This window comes from Lissotriton vulgaris, chromosome 8 (assembly GCF_964263255.1).
Source record: "Lissotriton vulgaris chromosome 8, aLisVul1.2, whole genome shotgun sequence".
Taxonomy (NCBI): Eukaryota; Metazoa; Chordata; class Amphibia; order Caudata; family Salamandridae; genus Lissotriton; species Lissotriton vulgaris.
Window position 1 is genome coordinate 1,383,151,448 of NC_141696.1, and position 16,965 is coordinate 1,383,168,412.

A 16,965-nucleotide genomic window follows, 5' to 3' on the forward strand; every position below is an offset into this window, starting at 1 on the left:
CCTGGACCCCACACTATCTTCCAGTTATCGTCCCATTGCCTCTCTGCCGTTTCCAGCCAAGATCTTTGAATCGGTCATGAATAAACAACTATCTGACTATATTCATATTAATGACCTGTTAGACGAAACCCAGTTCGGTTTCCGGCAAGGTCATGGAACAGAGACCGCCCTGATCAAGGCGGCAGATGAAATCAGGGCTACAATGGACAAGGGTGGACAGGCTGTCTTGATTTTGCTGGACCTGTCGGCGGCTTTCGACACAGTCGATCATGCAACTCTGATCGGCCGTGTCGAGGCCATCGGCATCAAACATAGAGCTAGGGACCTCATTACATAATTCCTGGCTGATCGTAGACAAGCTGTCAAGTTGGGCATTTTTACTTCACCTACTTTCAGCCTTCCCTGTGGAGTCCCTCAGGGTTCCTCGCTAAGTCCGACCCTTTTCAATATCTATGTTTCGGACTTAGCGAGGGTAATAAAAGAGCATAACATCAATTTGACAACATATGCTGACGACACTCAGTTGGTGTTATCTATACACAAAGATGGACCCACGGTCGCAGCAAATTTTAAGAATGGTATGAGGGCCATTAGCAGTTGGATGGCTTCCAACTGCTTAAAACTCAACTCATCTAAGACGGAAGTTATGCTGTTTGGAAATATTCAACCTTTGTGGTCCCCTTCATGGTGGCCTGAGGAATTGGGAACTCCACCCCAACCTGTTAGCAAAGTCAGAAATCTGGGAGTGATATTTGACAACAAGCTCCTTTTCCATCATCATGCGAATACGGTAGTTTCATCTTCCTTCAACATCTTAAGGAAAATAAAGAAACTCTTACCGTATCTTCCCATAGCTTTGGGAAAAACACTCATATCCACACTGGTGTTTTATCGCACTGATTACTGCAACGCCCTCTTCCTCAATGCTCAAAAAAAGGTTATTTCCAAACTCCAACTAATACAAAATGCCTCCGCCAGAATTCTATTGGGTATTCCCAAATACAGCTCTGTATCTGGACATCTAGACCAACTGCACTGGCTTCCAGTCAGAAGTCGCACGAAGTTCAAGACCCTCTGTATTGTCTATAAGGCAATAAACAACACGGGCCCTAAATTCCTGAGAAGTTCCTTTAAACCTTTGGCAACCCCTAGAACGTTGCGCTCTAACACGGCTCACATGCTTCAGATTCCTAGAACAAGGAAAGTGACCTGGGGAGACAGATGTTTCACCATAGCAGCGGCGAAATTGTGGAACTCCCTTCCCCTTAACATAAAGATTAGTCCATCTTTGATTGTCTTCAGAAAGCAGCTAAAGACTTGGCTGTTTTCTCAATGACATTCCTCGTAGATCACTTTTATTCACTGTTTCAATGTTTAATCTCTGGTTAGTTAGCTTTTAGCTGTTAGCGCCGAGACACCCACGGGTAATTGCAGCGCTTTAAAAATTGCAAAAAAAAAAAAAAAAAATGATTTCTGTTAGAACACTGTGTTACTTGTTGGCTCAGTTGTGGCTGCAACTGAGTGATTGCCATAAGTCTGGATGGGGCTGCAACTGCCTGGTTGCTATCAGCCCAGATGGGGAGGCTACAACTGCATGACTGCTGTTGTCACACATGGAGTGACCCTACTTTTGATCCACCTGAGACCAGAGGCTTCCAAGACTGTTGACGTCTTACCTGGGTGCTGTACCTGTTCTGGCAGAGCCACATCTCCATAGATCCCAGCAGCCAGGCCTTAGCCTACATCTGCACAGGACCTCCTACTAATACCTCTGCCGCAGGGACTGGGTAAGCGTGCTACCAGATGCAGTCTGTGCTGGTTCTCCGCTGTTCTTGGTGAGTGCGTGTAAAGGCTGTTCTGGTACATATTGGAAAAATAAGGAGGCCCCCTTTCTGGGTTTGTCTGGGACCAGGGGGAAAGGAGAATGCAAAACACTGGATGTCCCACTCTACATGCCACAAAGTTATGCTAAAGAACTATTATCTGAGTTCAATGACCCAAATGGTCTTGTCTGTGACTACTACGGATGAAGGCAAGAGGTAAGAGATTCTGGTACATCAAAGTTATAGGTCCCCACAAGTTAGTCTATCATTCCAACACAATTCTAGCACAAGATAGATTAATGAGGCTGTTCTCAATTAGTTTTTGTAAAAAGTGTATACACATTTTTATTAATATTACATACAATTTGATTTAATAGTACTTTAAAAACATAGATGAGCACACTTCTCAATTCAATATACAATTTATAAAATACAAAATGTAATACATAAAACCAAGAATCAGAAAAATGTCAATGCGGCGTTTCAGCTTTTTTTCTTATAAAGCACCTTCTTCAGGACAGATTCTAGGTTAAAAAAACACAGAATTACCAAACATTGATAATCATAGTGTTGCCTTTGTATGCACCTTCTTGTACATTTTTTCGTTGCATATGCAGCTATTGAGTTCACATGTCTTCATGCTTTTTTATATCTATACACAATGTATATGGTTGGTCTGTATTTATAGTCTTTTTAAATCTGCTGCCTCTCCCTTTGTCCTAGTGTAGTCAGTCTCTGTCGACTGACCTTTATTCTATTATGGTAGTCAAAGAGAACCCAAAGTGTCAAATACCTTCAAAACTAAAAAGGTTAAAAACATTCGTTCTGAACTCAATGGTATATTGCAGTTCGTTCTGCCACAGGGTCCCTTCAATATTGTGGGTCTGTTGGCTATCAGTGCTTCTTATGGAGATGATGGCAACTGACTAAGGGGTGAGAAGAAGAAATAGTATAGTGTATACATCGCTTATTTGTAACCTTCCTAACTCACAAATGAGGATCTTCGTATTACCTTATGTGATAGTAAATGTGGCGATACACACTGTCCAAGGGAGCCACCGATATATAAGGAAATACTTCTTAATGGTATTTCTGTAGGAAAAATGATGATGGTTGAAGTTATCGGATGGTCTTACTGTTTTAGTTTGGTGTGTGTCTGGAAATGGAATATAGAACTCACCAAATGTCAAATATGCGAATCACTGCACAAAAGACCTTCTTTTGCTGCTTACACTGGCACATAAGGACTTGAGGGTTATCCTCCCGTCTTATGAGGTTTCACACTCCCTTCTGTAAGAAAGTTTAGCGTAGTGTTAATTTCCCTCTATCATGAGGATGGTTTAATGGTTTTTTGGTGATTCATACTTCTTTTTTTTGTGTCATTTGCCGAATTGTTACATTATTTACGTCCCTTTTTAATAGAGTGCGATTAATTTAGACTGTTCTTTTCTTAGCTGTTAGTTTTCAATGTGATATAGCCCTATTCTTTAATTGGCTATATTTTTTACCAGCTTATTGTCCATTAGTGGATCGAACATTAAGTCTCTTAAATACTTCGCGATAATGCATGTTTGATTTGGAGAGTTTCTGTTATGTTGGAGGATTCATATTTGTTTTAATGATGCTACTTTTAGTGTTTTATAACCAATTACTGGGAGGCTGATTATTACCTTGTGTTATGGCCATCCTTTCATATTCAGTATTACCAACGGACAATGGGGTTAAGTCTCCTCTCAAGTTATTTATAATCAGGGGAGCAATCTATTCTCCAAAAAATGCGGTATATTCCTATCATTAATCTTGTAATATCTGCATAGTCTATATGCCGTATGAAAGGTACTTCTATTGCCTTACCTTGAAAAAATAATCCGGCCTCCCTGTTCCTATCTCAGACAGCGCTGCCAGGTTTGTCTTCTTCTGGTTTAAAGAGACGAATGGCTTGCAGTTCGGACTCTACTGCTTTTATACTAACCGCGCTTTGATTGGAATCGGTTTCCAGCTCTGGGATTGGAAGAAGGATAGCCAATCCTACCTCGGTTCCCATAGCGACCTGGACGCATTTCGCTAAGAAGCTTGTTGCCAGTTGTGGTATGCTTACCGCTCTCTGATAGGTCCGTTGGGATATGATTCCAATCCATTCATAACTGGGTAGAGTGTGAGTAGATGGTAACCGCCCCACCGATCTTCAACCCACTAATGGTCTTAAATGTTGTGATATTTGTCTATTTCAACACAGTTGTAGACCTTTCTAGAACCTGTCAGGTTAGCATATGGAGATAATTTGTCTGGGGACATGGCATGCACTTTATTTGTACATTTGGAATAGGGATCCCCCATGTAAACTGATGCAGCAAAGAATAGTCAGGATTCAGAGCCCGCCCTACCACTGTCCATTGCTTAATGATCAGTAGACAACCACTAACAGAAGGCTTATGAGACCATCACAAGACCCTAACCACTTCTCAAATATTGTAGAACATAGAACAAATGGTGTGAGGTAAAGAGAGGAGTGCATCAGGCAAAATACATTGAGAGGGTCCGGAGATTTCTGTCACCCACATCTCACTGCTCAAACTTTAGATACTAAAACCCTACATGTTCAAATGGTACACTGATGGTTTGATATCAGCACCTGGTATCCTCTTTTTCTGGCCTGCTGCCAGCTAGCAGTACTTTCAGTTGGTACTGACTAGTTGGGCTCTCTGAGGGAGCAGGTCCATCCTGTACTGCTGAAGCCGCTGTGGTGTGTGTCCAGACCCTCAATAGAGCCTAAATGTAAGCACTAGTTTACAGTCTATTTGATGTATTCTGTAATATCCCCTACACTGTAAATTTATGCGATGAATGTGTAGGCTATATAATTATTCTGCGCCTCATTTTAACAACACACAGTTATTTATTAAGGTCATTCTTTATGTGTATTTTCCTATTTCTATATCTTTGATGTTCACATGACATGCATATGAATCAAGAAATGCTGAAAAACATGTGACACACAAAAACAAATATTTTACTCTGGGAATGTATTATTTTCCTTCGTGTTTGGGGCTGAAGATACCGGAGGACCTACGTGGTCGGGACATGTTGTTTTCCACTCGTTCAGATATCTGGGAGATTGCAGATGGTAATATTGATCATTTCTTTACAGTTTGGAGCACAGGTGCAGCTTGCTTTTGTAAGCTTCGTCTCAGCTTGGGCCCGCCTAATCAGATTGTTACATTTGGCCAATTTGGCGTTGATATTTGACACATTAATAGCCAGTGAGTTTAGGAGTGATAGTTGAATATCGATTTTGTCCGATTGTTATCGCATCGCATTGACTGACAGTTGCATGGAACTCAGTAATGAGGCCCATATGTTGTCCGTCCCCTTCTGTTTATCCTGGTTGATGTTTATATCAGGTGTCTTCTTGCTTTTCTCCCTGGATGTATACAAGGCTACCAGCTCTTCTCATTCCTGTGTTGTAAGCTAGGAGATGTCACAGTTGGTGACCTGAGAATCAGGCGTTAGGACATTATTAGAAGTGCTGTGAGGGACTTTGCTTGGTGGTTGAGTTATAAGCAGGTGAGATTTGCTGGTTTTATATCCGTAAAGGGATTGTTTTACTTCTAAGTGCAAGGAAGTAATGATTGCCTGCGATGCCCCTGAGAAAGAAATCTCTGTGGTGGAGAAGTGTGGCTCAGGGGTTAGAGGCGGCAGACCCGGAAGCTGAGATCGGCCCTGGACCAGGGTTCAATTCCCCGCCTCGGCGGGTCTTGGCCTAAAAATTCCACGGACTCGATAATTCTCGCTCCGGTACTTTCTCGACTCACGGGTTCACACTCTGCGACTCTGGGCAATAGCTTGCTTAATCTCCACAACGGCCCCTCGCGGCGGGATGCCTGGCTTTCACCTTGTGGATACCCTGCCGGGGTTATCTCACAGGGGAATACCAGGACGGGTTCCCTAAGCAAGCGCCGGGAAACCCACTGTGGGTAGCTGTGCGCTATATAAGTTCAAATACATTTACATTTACATGTAGGTGAGATTATCTCAGCCTCCACTGGAAGTGTCCGAGTTGCACGGGTGGCTGACGGCAGTTGCTTACTTATTGTTGTGCTCCATGTTCTGGTGTCTATCGGTGCTTAAGGAGTTCTTGTGAGCGACTCTTCCACTATGGATGGAAGACTTTTGAGGTGGATTCCCTCAAATGCGCCGAATAAACCAAACTTACTTTCCGTGTCTGGGATTCTGCCACTACTTATTCAAACCTTCTCCTCTTTGCCAATTGCCTCCACCTCAGTTGTTACCTTGGCTAAGGGAGGCTTGTTAGATTTGGGGGTCTCTGGTTGGCGCAAGTATTCACTTGTGGCAAGCGGGGACCCTCTCCTCTAAGTCAGGGCGAAGGATGACCCCTTTAGAATTATCCTTGCTCACCCTCTAGGTGCGTGGCAGGAGCAGCCAAGGCTAATCTTCAGGCGTTATTGGGTTAAGCATTTGTAATCACACACACAGTAAATATATAAATCCCCCCACAAATGGACACCAGGCTGTGGTTATGTAAAAATACGTCTTCTTCATGTAAAAATATATATCTCTATGCAGGCAAAATACTACAAGACCTTTGATAACGTTTTAGTTAGGCCACAAGCAGTAAAACAATGGCAAGTTCTCTTCTGGATTGTAAGCTGCTTCCTATTAGTCTTTTCTACTTCAAAAAATAGTTCTGTTATTTCTTTGGGCACACTTTCCAGCACTGTGGCACGGGTCGGGCTGGTTGTGCGACTCGTAGCGCTCCCCTGCGCGTCGTACGGGCAGAGAAACGGAGTCCTGCTGACTCCCATGCTTCTCACGGTGCGCCGCGTACGGCGCCGCTGATCCCAAGGCAGGGTATGAGTCGTACGGCTCTGGTGCGACTCGCACTTGGATGCGAAGGGGGAGCTTTTCAGGCCGGGTACGCGCCGAATACTGTCAACGGTCCAGGCGGGCAGCTTGGTGCGTACTGGGCACGGCTGAGGCGCACAGGGATTACGGGGAAATAAAACGTTGCGGGCCCCGAGCCCGTGGTGTGCTGGTTCATGCTGGTGCGAGACGTCCACGCTTGACTCTGTCTACCAGGCAGGCAGACGGGTTGGTGCGCTTCGATCACGGGACGTACCTTGGGGTCTGTAAAGGCAGCTGGCGGGTTCTCAAAGGCGGGCGCGGCACGGGGGCCTCCGGTTTGGTCCGTACGGGGCGGATTCCCTCGATGTGTGGCACGGCCTCTCCACAGGTCAGAGGGCACAGCGGGGCGGACGGGTGCGTTCGCAGCGCACGGGCAGCCGTCCAGGTTTGTGAGTGCGCTCATAGAGACCAGGATTCCAGTGGGAGGGGGGAAGACAAACGCTCCAGGCACTCCAGTAATGAGAAGGGGCAGAGGAGCAGGCGGCCTGACCCGAGGGGCAGAGAGTGGCTCTTGGGCAGAGCGAGGCTCTCAACGGGTAAAAGGGCGAGCCGCTCACGAGTGCCAGGACTCTAGGAGGGGGTGAGGGGGGCACAGTCTTGCCTCCGGCGGGAGGAACTCACGGCTCCGTTGCAGATGAGCCAAGCCACAAAGAACCCACTAGTCCTGGGGTACAAATCAGGGGACAAGCCCTTGGAGAAAGTTTCAAGCACAAGTCAGCAAAGTCTTTTTAGTAAGTCTTTTCCTCTCCATCCTCAGCAAGGCAGACAGCAGGCCAGTCCTTCCAGCTTCTTCTTCTCCTTCTAGTTGGGCAGAGGTTCGTTGTAGGAAACAGGATCTAGTTTCTTGGGAGCAGGGCTCCTATACTTATACTTAGTTTCTTTTGTTCTTTCAGGCCAGGGGGGCCTTTGCATAGCCTAATTCAGTTTTGAAGCACTCTGTTGTGCTGTTCCTGGCTTTTCCTTTCAGTGTGAAGTGCAGGCACATCAGACGCTCCGCAGGAGGTGAAGCCAGCAATGTGATGACAGGGGCAGCCAGGAGTACACTGTTGACAGTCCTCCCTCTTCCTGGGCCAGGTGTCGGGCTGAGTCATCAGTCTCTCCCCAGGAGGTGGAGCCAGCATTGTAGTGGCAGAGCACAGCCCTATTCAGAGTGCAGGGGCACTCCCACCTCCCACTAAGGTGTAATCCTTGCATTCGCCACCAGTCATCCCCCAGCCCTGTCACTCACACAACCCAGACAGCAGATACACATCCTAGCAGAGGCGGGCTGAAATGGTTAGGCAAGCAAATGCCAGCTTTCTAAAAGTAGCGTTTGCAAACACAGGATATTGAATTAAACTTTACTAAAAGAAGTATTTTATTATTCTGAGTTTAGGCATACTAAACTTGACTTTCTACCATATTCCCTGAGCCTGCTGGGATTATAGGGTGTAATAATTCCAGCAGCCCATCTTGGCCTATGAGAACAGGTAGTCTTACAGTAGTGAAAAACGAAATTGGCTGTAATTCACTATTAGGACATGCCACACACATAAGGGCTTGTACCACCTTACACTTACAATGCACCCTGCCCTAGGGCCTACCATAGGGGTGACTAATATGAAGCAAAGGGAAGGTTTAGAGGCGGGCAAAGGTGTGCACTTGCCCAGCCAGCATGACAGTACCAGACTGCACGCAGGTTCTGCAATGGCAGACCTAGACACATTTTAAAAGGCTGCTTCTGTGGGTGGCACAACCAGCGCTGCAGGCCCTCTAGCAGCATTGGCATTCACAAGCCCTGGCACTCCTGGTGCACTTTACTGGGGACTGACAGTAAATCCAAAGAGCCAATCATGGAAATCAATCACATATACATTTTACATTGGGAGCACTTGCACTGCGGCACGGATTGGGCATGGCGCAGTGACCTGAGCAGCGAACACCAGCAAAAACATCTGAGGCACATCAGCAAAAAGTGGAAGGGAGACTCATGCCAAGGTGCCAGGTCTAACAGGGCTCTTGTGACCTCAGAGTCTATTTTGTTCTCTTGCCTTATGGTCATTGTTGACCCAAGTTGGAGGCCACTGTCCATCACTTCTAGGTCTCCGAGGACTCTGAGGTCACAAGAGCCCTACAGAAGCTCTCCCTAGCGAGGGAACTGGGGCTGCGAGCAACTGTTGTTCACATGAATGTGTAATTAGGAATTTTATTGTTTAACAGCTTCGTGATTAGCGCATTTTGAGCGCTTTTTACCCGTTTTTAAAAACTGCTTGGAATTTACTCTGGGGGCTCAAACATTAAGGGGAATTGATCATCTTGGTACTCTGACACCCTAAACACCTATCTTCTGCTTTGAAATTCACCCTACCGCTCCTCAGCCGATTTTCGGCGGCGGTGGGCGCCATCTTGAGTGAGGAGTCGGGGAGAGCGCTCTAGTCGCGCCCTACTCCCGCCCTTCTGGTGTATTTAAGTGGAACTTGTGCAGAGCTCTTCGCCCTACAGAAGCTCTCCCTAGCGAGGGAACTGGGGCTGCGAGCAACTGTTGTTCACATGAATGTGTAATTAGGAATTTTATTGTTTAACAGCTTCGTGATTAGCGCATTTTGAGCGCTTTTTACCCGTTTTTAAAAACTGCTTGGAATTTACTCTGGGGGCTCAAACATTAAGGGGAATTGATCATCTTGGTACTCTGACACCCTAAACACCTATCTTCTGCTTTGAAATTCACCCTACCGCTCCTCAGCCGATTTTCGGCGGCGGTGGGCGCCATCTTGAGTGAGGAGTCGGGGAGAGCGCTCTAGTCGCGCCCTACTCCCGCCCTTCTGGTGTATTTAAGTGGAACTTGTGCAGAGCTCTTCGCCCTACAGAAGCTCTCCCTAGCGAGGGAACTGGGGCTGCGAGCAACTGTTGTTCACATGAATGTGTAATTAGGAATTTTATTGTTTAACAGCTTCGTGATTAGCGCATTTTGAGCGCTTTTTACCCGTTTTTAAAAACTGCTTGGAATTTACTCTGGGGGCTCAAACATTAAGGGGAATTGATCATCTTGGTACTCTGACACCCTAAACACCTATCTTCTGCTTTGAAATTCACCCTACCGCTCCTCAGCCGATTTTCGGCGGCGGTGGGCGCCATCTTGAGTGAGGAGTCAGGGAGAGCGCTCTAGTCGCGCCCTACTCCCGCCCTTCTGGTGTATTTAAGTGGAACTTGTGCAGGGCTCTTCGCCCTACAGAAGCTCTCCCTAGCGAGGGAACTGGGGCTGCGAGCAACTGTTGTTCACATGAATGTGTAATTAGGAATTTTATTGTTTAACAGCTTCGTGATTAGCGCATTTTGAGCGCTTTTTACCCGTTTTTAAAAACTGCTTGGAATTTACTCTGGGGGCTCAAACATTAAGGGGAATTGATCATCTTGGTACTCTGACACCCTAAACACCTATCTTCTGCTTTGAAATTCACCCTACCGCTCCTCAGCCGATTTTCGGCGGCGGTGGGCGCCATCTTGAGTGAGGAGTCGGGGAGAGCGCTCTAGTCGCGCCCTACTCCCGCCCTTCTGGTGTATTTAAGTGGAACTTGTGCAGAGCTCTTCGCCCTACAGAAGCTCTCCCTAGCGAGGGAACTGGGGCTGCGAGCAACTGTTGTTCACATGAATGTGTAATTAGGAATTTTATTGTTTAACAGCTTCGTGATTAGCGCATTTTGAGCGCTTTTTACCCGTTTTTAAAAACTGCTTGGAATTTACTCTGGGGGCTCAAACATTAAGGGGAATTGATCATCTTGGTACTCTGACACCCTAAACACCTATCTTCTGCTTTGAAATTCACCCTACCGCTCCTCAGCCGATTTTCGGCGGCGGTGGGCGCCATCTTGAGTGAGGAGTCGGGGAGAGCGCTCTAGTCGCGCCCTACTCCCACCCTCCTATCTCCCTACATAATGTGCATAGCAACCAGACGGCGCAGCGGGCTGGCGCAGCGGGCTGGCGCAGCGGGCGCGCCGGATACGCGCCGAAGCCGCGCCTAAGCCAAGCCCGTCTGCGCCTGTCCGCGCCAAGACCGCGCCAGGCGCAGGACACGCTGCTTCTACTTCCCCTGCTCTCAGGTACGACTCTTCAGAGTTGCTATCTATGCGCCCCCCCTTACCTAGTCCTTCCTGTCGTGTGCATTCCTTTTCTGACCACCTCGGCGGCCCCTACACCTGCCGACCGTGTGGATGGTCATCTTCCAGCCCCGCCAGCCCCATTACTCCCCCTCCCCCTCGCCCTTGGCATAAGCCAACCTCCTTTAACGGTGGTCTTATCAATGCCAGATCTTTAGCACGACATGGACAAGACATCCATGATCTTATCATAACAGCCAAATTCGATGCCATGTTCATCACCGAATCTTGGTTACACGATGCCTCAAATCCCGATCTCGCCACCGCTCTCCCCCCTGATTATACCATCCTCAGGCGAGACAGGCCCATTGGTCGGGGAGGCGGATTGGCCATCATTGTAAAAAAAGCACTCAAGTGTCATACATTTGATTTAGCTTCTTTCAAGGACTGTGAATCCTTGGGATTTGTAATCCAAACTAGTACCTCCTCCGCATTTTCTGGAGCTCTCGTCTATCGCCCCCCTGGAAATGCCGCTACTTTCCTGGACTCCCTTGATGATACTCTTGCAGCTTTTCTTACCCACTACCCTACCTTCACCCTCCTTGGAGACTTTAATCTCCATTTGGAATCCGATACTGACCCCCACACTCTCAATTTCCGCCACTCTCTTGAGATTTTTGGTCTTTCCCAATTAGTCTCCCTTCCTACCCATTGTGCCGGACACACCTTGGACGGAATTTGCACAAACTCGACCGCCCTAGATGCTTCTACCCCTGTGCCACAAATATGGACAGACCACTGCCTCATTCCCTTCTCCATCAATAACACAACCCTGCCCTCCCCCCCCATGAAATTTCCTCACACCCCCTTCCCCATTAATTGGAAAAAGGTAGCTGAGTACATCAAACTTAACCCTCAACCGGCTGTACCCCCCCCTTCCATCACGGGTGATGCTTCATTAGACTCCACAAATTTCCACATGTGGATTGAGAGAGTAATCTCTGCCAATGCAAAACCCGTCAACCAAAAACCTGTCCGAGGAAAAAAGAAACCCAATGCTCCCTGGTATACTCCGGCCCTCGCTGACTGCCACCTTAAGTGTAGGCTTTTAGAGAGAGAATGGAGAAAAACCTACGATCTAACGTCCAGATCCACATACATTCTCCAGAGAAAGCAATATCTCTCTAATATAAAAAAAGCAAAAAAGGCATTCTTCACTCAAGCAATAGACTCTGCTAAACAGAAACAACAAACGATTTTCAATATCGTAAAATCTTTTACTCACCCCAAAGCACTGGCACTTGAAATCCCCCCCTCGCAAGTCCTCTGTGATCAAATTGCTGATTTCTTCGAGGAAAAAATTAATAATATCCACAAGGACTTCCCCCCTGCTCCCAACCCCACCCAGGAGCCTGACACAACTTTTCCCTCACTAAACCAATTCAAAACAGTCTCCCTATTGCAAACGCGTAAAGCCATACTAGCCTGCAAATCAGGTGCGCCCACGGATTCCTGCCCCCCAGTCATCTTGCACCATCTTATTGAGGCCGTTAACCCTCTAATCAATGCGATCGTGAATGAATCCCTTGACTCCGGCATTGTCCCCCCTGAGTGGAAGAAGGCAACAGTCAAGCCCCTCATGAAAAAACAAAATAAATCCCCTACCGATTTGTCTAATATGCGCCCAATTTCACTCCTCCCTGCGCTAGGCAAAATCACGGAACAACTAGTCCATGAGGAATTAAAGAACTTTGTGGAAACTCACTGTATCCTGCACCCACAGCAATCTGGCTTCCGCTCCGGCCACTCCACAGAGACCGCTTTGATTGAGTTGTCAGACACCATCAAGTTCTTACAGGATGAGGGCAGGCAGGCTGTCCTCATCCTGCTCGACTTAACCGCGGCCTTCGACACCATCTCACATGCTATTCTAATCAATAGGATGCGTGAGATTGGTGTCTCGGGCCCCGCGCTTGCTTGGATAATCTCATTCCTGTCCAATCGCTCTCAAACGGTCTCCCTGGGTCCCTTTCTCTCCGGTGAACGATCCATCATCTCAGGGGTACCTCAGGGTTCCATCCTGAGCCCCCTCTTTTTCAATGTATATATGGCCCCCCTTCTCACGTTGATTGAGTCACATGGGATTCTTGTTACATCCTATGCTGACGACACCCAGCTTGTCGTCACTATTGATAAAAGACTTCCGGATGCAGCCATCAGATTTCAAAACTGTCTGTCAGAGGTTTTTTCTTGGCTTAACCGGCATCACTTAAAATGCAACAGCGCCAAAACAGAAATAATTCCCCTTGGCAAAGGCACACTCTTTTCCCCCAAAGACTGGTGGCCCCATAACTCTGAAGCACCACCAAGCGCGGTCGCCTCAGCCCGCAACTTGGGCGTTCAATTCGACGCGTCCCTCAGCTTCGACGAACATGTGCGTATTACCGCAGGGCGCTGTTTCAGTTTGATCAGGCAACTAAAGAAATTTTTTAATTTTTTGCCTATCACAGCCAGGAAAGCAGTCGCGGTGGCACTTATCCTCTCCCGGCTGGAGTATTGTAACGGCCTCCTTGCAGGCATCAAGAAGTCCTCTTTGAAAAAGCTGCAGAGTGTCCAACATGCGGCAGCTAGGCTTGTTTTGAAACTTCCCCGCAGGTCCTCAGCCTCCGCAGCCCTTGACACTCTCCATTGGCTACCCCTCCATAAGAGAATCTTATTTAAGCTCTTGGTCACTGTATTCAAAGCCAACAGGGGCTTGGGCCCATTCTACCTGACCAAGCGCTTCCAACGTTACACTCCAACCCGCTATTTGAGGTCATCTGGCGCCAATCTTATTTCTGAACCCCGTATAAAACTAAAATCCAAGGGTGGAAAGACCTTCTCTTTTCTGGCGGCTAAGGCATGGAACCGTCTCCCCCCAAGCCTCAGGCACGCTCCCTCAGAAAGCCTATTTAGGAAATCTCTGAAAACTTGGATTTATTCTCAGTCCGACTCCTTGGTTCTTGCAGCTATTTGATCCATGCCCCCCTAGATGACCTTCTGTGTGCCCAGCGCCAAGATGCTCCCTCCGGAGCGAAAGTTAGCGCTTTAAAAATGCCAATAAATATCAAATATCAAATATCAAATACTTCTACTGCTGTATTTACGCTCTCCTCATTCGTATTCACGAGCCTTCCACAAACATCATTATGATGATCCCCAATCTTTGGTTGTAATGGAGAAGGGAGGCCATTTATCCCATCTTTGCTTGAGCAAAGCACTGCCTCAGCATCTTTTATGACAGAAAACGTTGTGTATATCTTTGGTTGGTACCCTAAAGTTGAGGAAGTTTCTGCAGCCACCAGGCTTGAATGAAGGGCTAAGGTTAGAAGGCCTTCTATTGCCTGTGACCTTTTGTTTGTTGCTTCACTTGCCTCTTTACAGTTCCTTTTCCTTTTGTTCGTTTTTGTTCGAGGGATGTTGCCTCTCACTCCCAGATCTCATGTTGGTCAGTTTAGCTTGTCCTTCATCTTTTCAAGATTCCTTTTTAAAGTGTCTTGCTGTCTCCCTTGTTCTCTATGCAGCCAGTACTGGTTGAGCCGCAATCAATGTTTACTTATGGCAGGCTGGTTGCATGTGGTTGATTAGGTGGCTGTGCTATTTCCTGGATCCAGAGTGAATACATTGTGTTATTGTATAGGTTTAGGCACTCCTGGGCTCCGGCTCCAAGGTGCTGGGGATACTGTTATAATAGTGTTACAGTAGTGTTGCTCCCTCCTTCCACTAGGACAGTTTCCCTCCAAGGCTCAGTCCTGGGAAGGGGATGTTGTGGAGGCATTGCAAGAGGCAGGATGCAGAAGGCAGGTGTAAATTGGTAACAGGCAGCAGGGAGTAGCAGGATAGCGAGCCGAGTGGCCACACACTGCTCACTTCCCTCTAGCAGCAGTAGCCCTATTGTCCACTGCACTAGGCTGCTTTGTTCCCTCTCAGCAAAGGATCAGAGTGGGTGGCACTTGCCTCTACGTTTGCATCTCAGTGTCAGCCTCTGTCTCCCTTGCTACAACTTGCTCATGTCCAGTGACTGCAGATTCTCAGACTGGAACTCACTCAAGCCCCCCCTGGAGGCAAATCCTTGGACTGGTGGGCGACTGGGTGATTGATGTAGCCTCTGAGGGCAGTCTTGTGGGAATTCTGGGACCAAGCTAGTGGAATAAAACAGAATAAACCGGTGCTCAGAGCTACACCAGGTCTTTCTTTTAACATCCAACCTTACACTAAATCTCCCAACATCTGAGCAGTTCCACCAGCACCGCCTCACCTCCCCTGTGAGGTAGTCTTCAGCAGAGTACAGGGAAGGGGCACGAGCACGCGGCACTGAAGGTGGACAGAGTGGTGGAATGTCCTGGAAGCGAAAGTGGGGAATATCCGTGGACAAAAGTCCAACATCAGGATCCCAAGACCTTCCCCCCTTTAGGAGCTGCCTGCCATGTTAGAAGATAGTGCTTAACTGCTGCAGCGGCTGAATGATACCCCCAGTGTCAAAGCCGCAGGACTGTGGCAGCAGTAATGGGGTAACAAGCGGCTCTCTCTGCAGCGCGGGACCCTGGGAACCGAGCCTCACCTGCCGATCCTGCCTAGCCCAACTAGGTCCGGTCCAACCCTCTCAGCAGCTGTAGCTGCAGAGCCTCCGAACTCCCTCAGACAAGTGGGGCGAGTCGGCTGGGGGAGACCAATGCCCAGGAATTCCATGGCCCTAACCGGCCGAAATGCTATGTAGGGCTGTGGAGGTCCAAGAGTCTGGAGCCGGGAGCTGAGAACTGCAACCTCCTCCTCCAACAGCGGTGACACATAGCGTCAGAGACCTCACGTCCAAATCTTAGAGGACAGATGCAGTAATGAAGTAATATAACTATTGTTAACTCAATTATATTTTTTATGTTGGACAGGCATCCTCGGGTGTTCTGAATGCAAGTATCATGGCTTTGTGCAGATGGCTACTTAGAGATGGTCATCACAATCAATGCAAAGAAGATGTTCATCTGTGTATAAAGAGACACACACGAGGGCAGACTGTGATAATTTGGCTTGAGAAGCTCTTTCATCAAGAGACTGAATCAAGGAGCCATAGTTACTTTGAATTAAAATAGAACACTTTGATCTATCAATGGGATCCTTGTGGGTTCTGCTTAGTCTTACTGATACAAATTGACCTTTTGAATACTCTTATTTTTAATTGGTAGAACGGGTTCATTAAGAGTGCAGCTACATCAGGATCCTTCTACGTAGATGATCTGGTTTTTTTTATGGCTGATGTTTTCAATCGTGAATAGTGAAATTATGTACTCAAGACTAAAGGTTCTGCAGTATAGATGTGCACAAAATACATTAAAATGTAATACATGTATTCTTTATATATCTAGTTATAACTTCTCAATTGAGTAAACTAACATTTGTATTTACTTGTTCAGAGACAGCCTTTGAACAGGAGTGGTGCATGCAATTACTACAGTAATAAATGAATTACAAGTGAGTGGATAACATACAGGTAGCTTGATGAGTGTTAAGGCATCAGTGGTGAGATAAATGTGCAAACATGGCAGTACTATTGAATCTCCGGATCCTTATTCTCTGATCAGCTCGTCCCATTTCTCATCAGCCTGCATTGCTTATCCATAAACTTGTCTGTCACTATTCAGTGACATTTATGTCTTTTCTAAATTCTCCCTTTCTGTTAAGCATACTGCCATGGCTCCTCATGCGCCTCTGTCATTGCTTAGCCCTCGTCTCTCCTCAAACTATCTCTCCTTTCTTCCACCCTCATTTTCTCCTGATAGCTTCTTGTCTCTCTCCAGTCCACACTTTCCTAGCTAAGTGGTCATTTCTCTGAATACAAACCACTTTGTCTTTACTGAGCCTGTCTATGCTTTGGTAATCCTCTCTTTCAATCTTAAATCCCTTTTTAACCCTCATTTGTTACTATGTTCTCTATACAGTTTTGCCTATACTCACCCCTGCTCTCCTCAGATTCACCACCACTCATCAGCCCCTCGGCCTCACCTCACTTCCCACATCTTTAGCCTATTCTGCCTGCCCACGCCCCTTCCAACACCAACACCCTCTTCTCTTGCTAGCTACTAGTGTCCCTTCAGAGACCCCTATGCTGATTC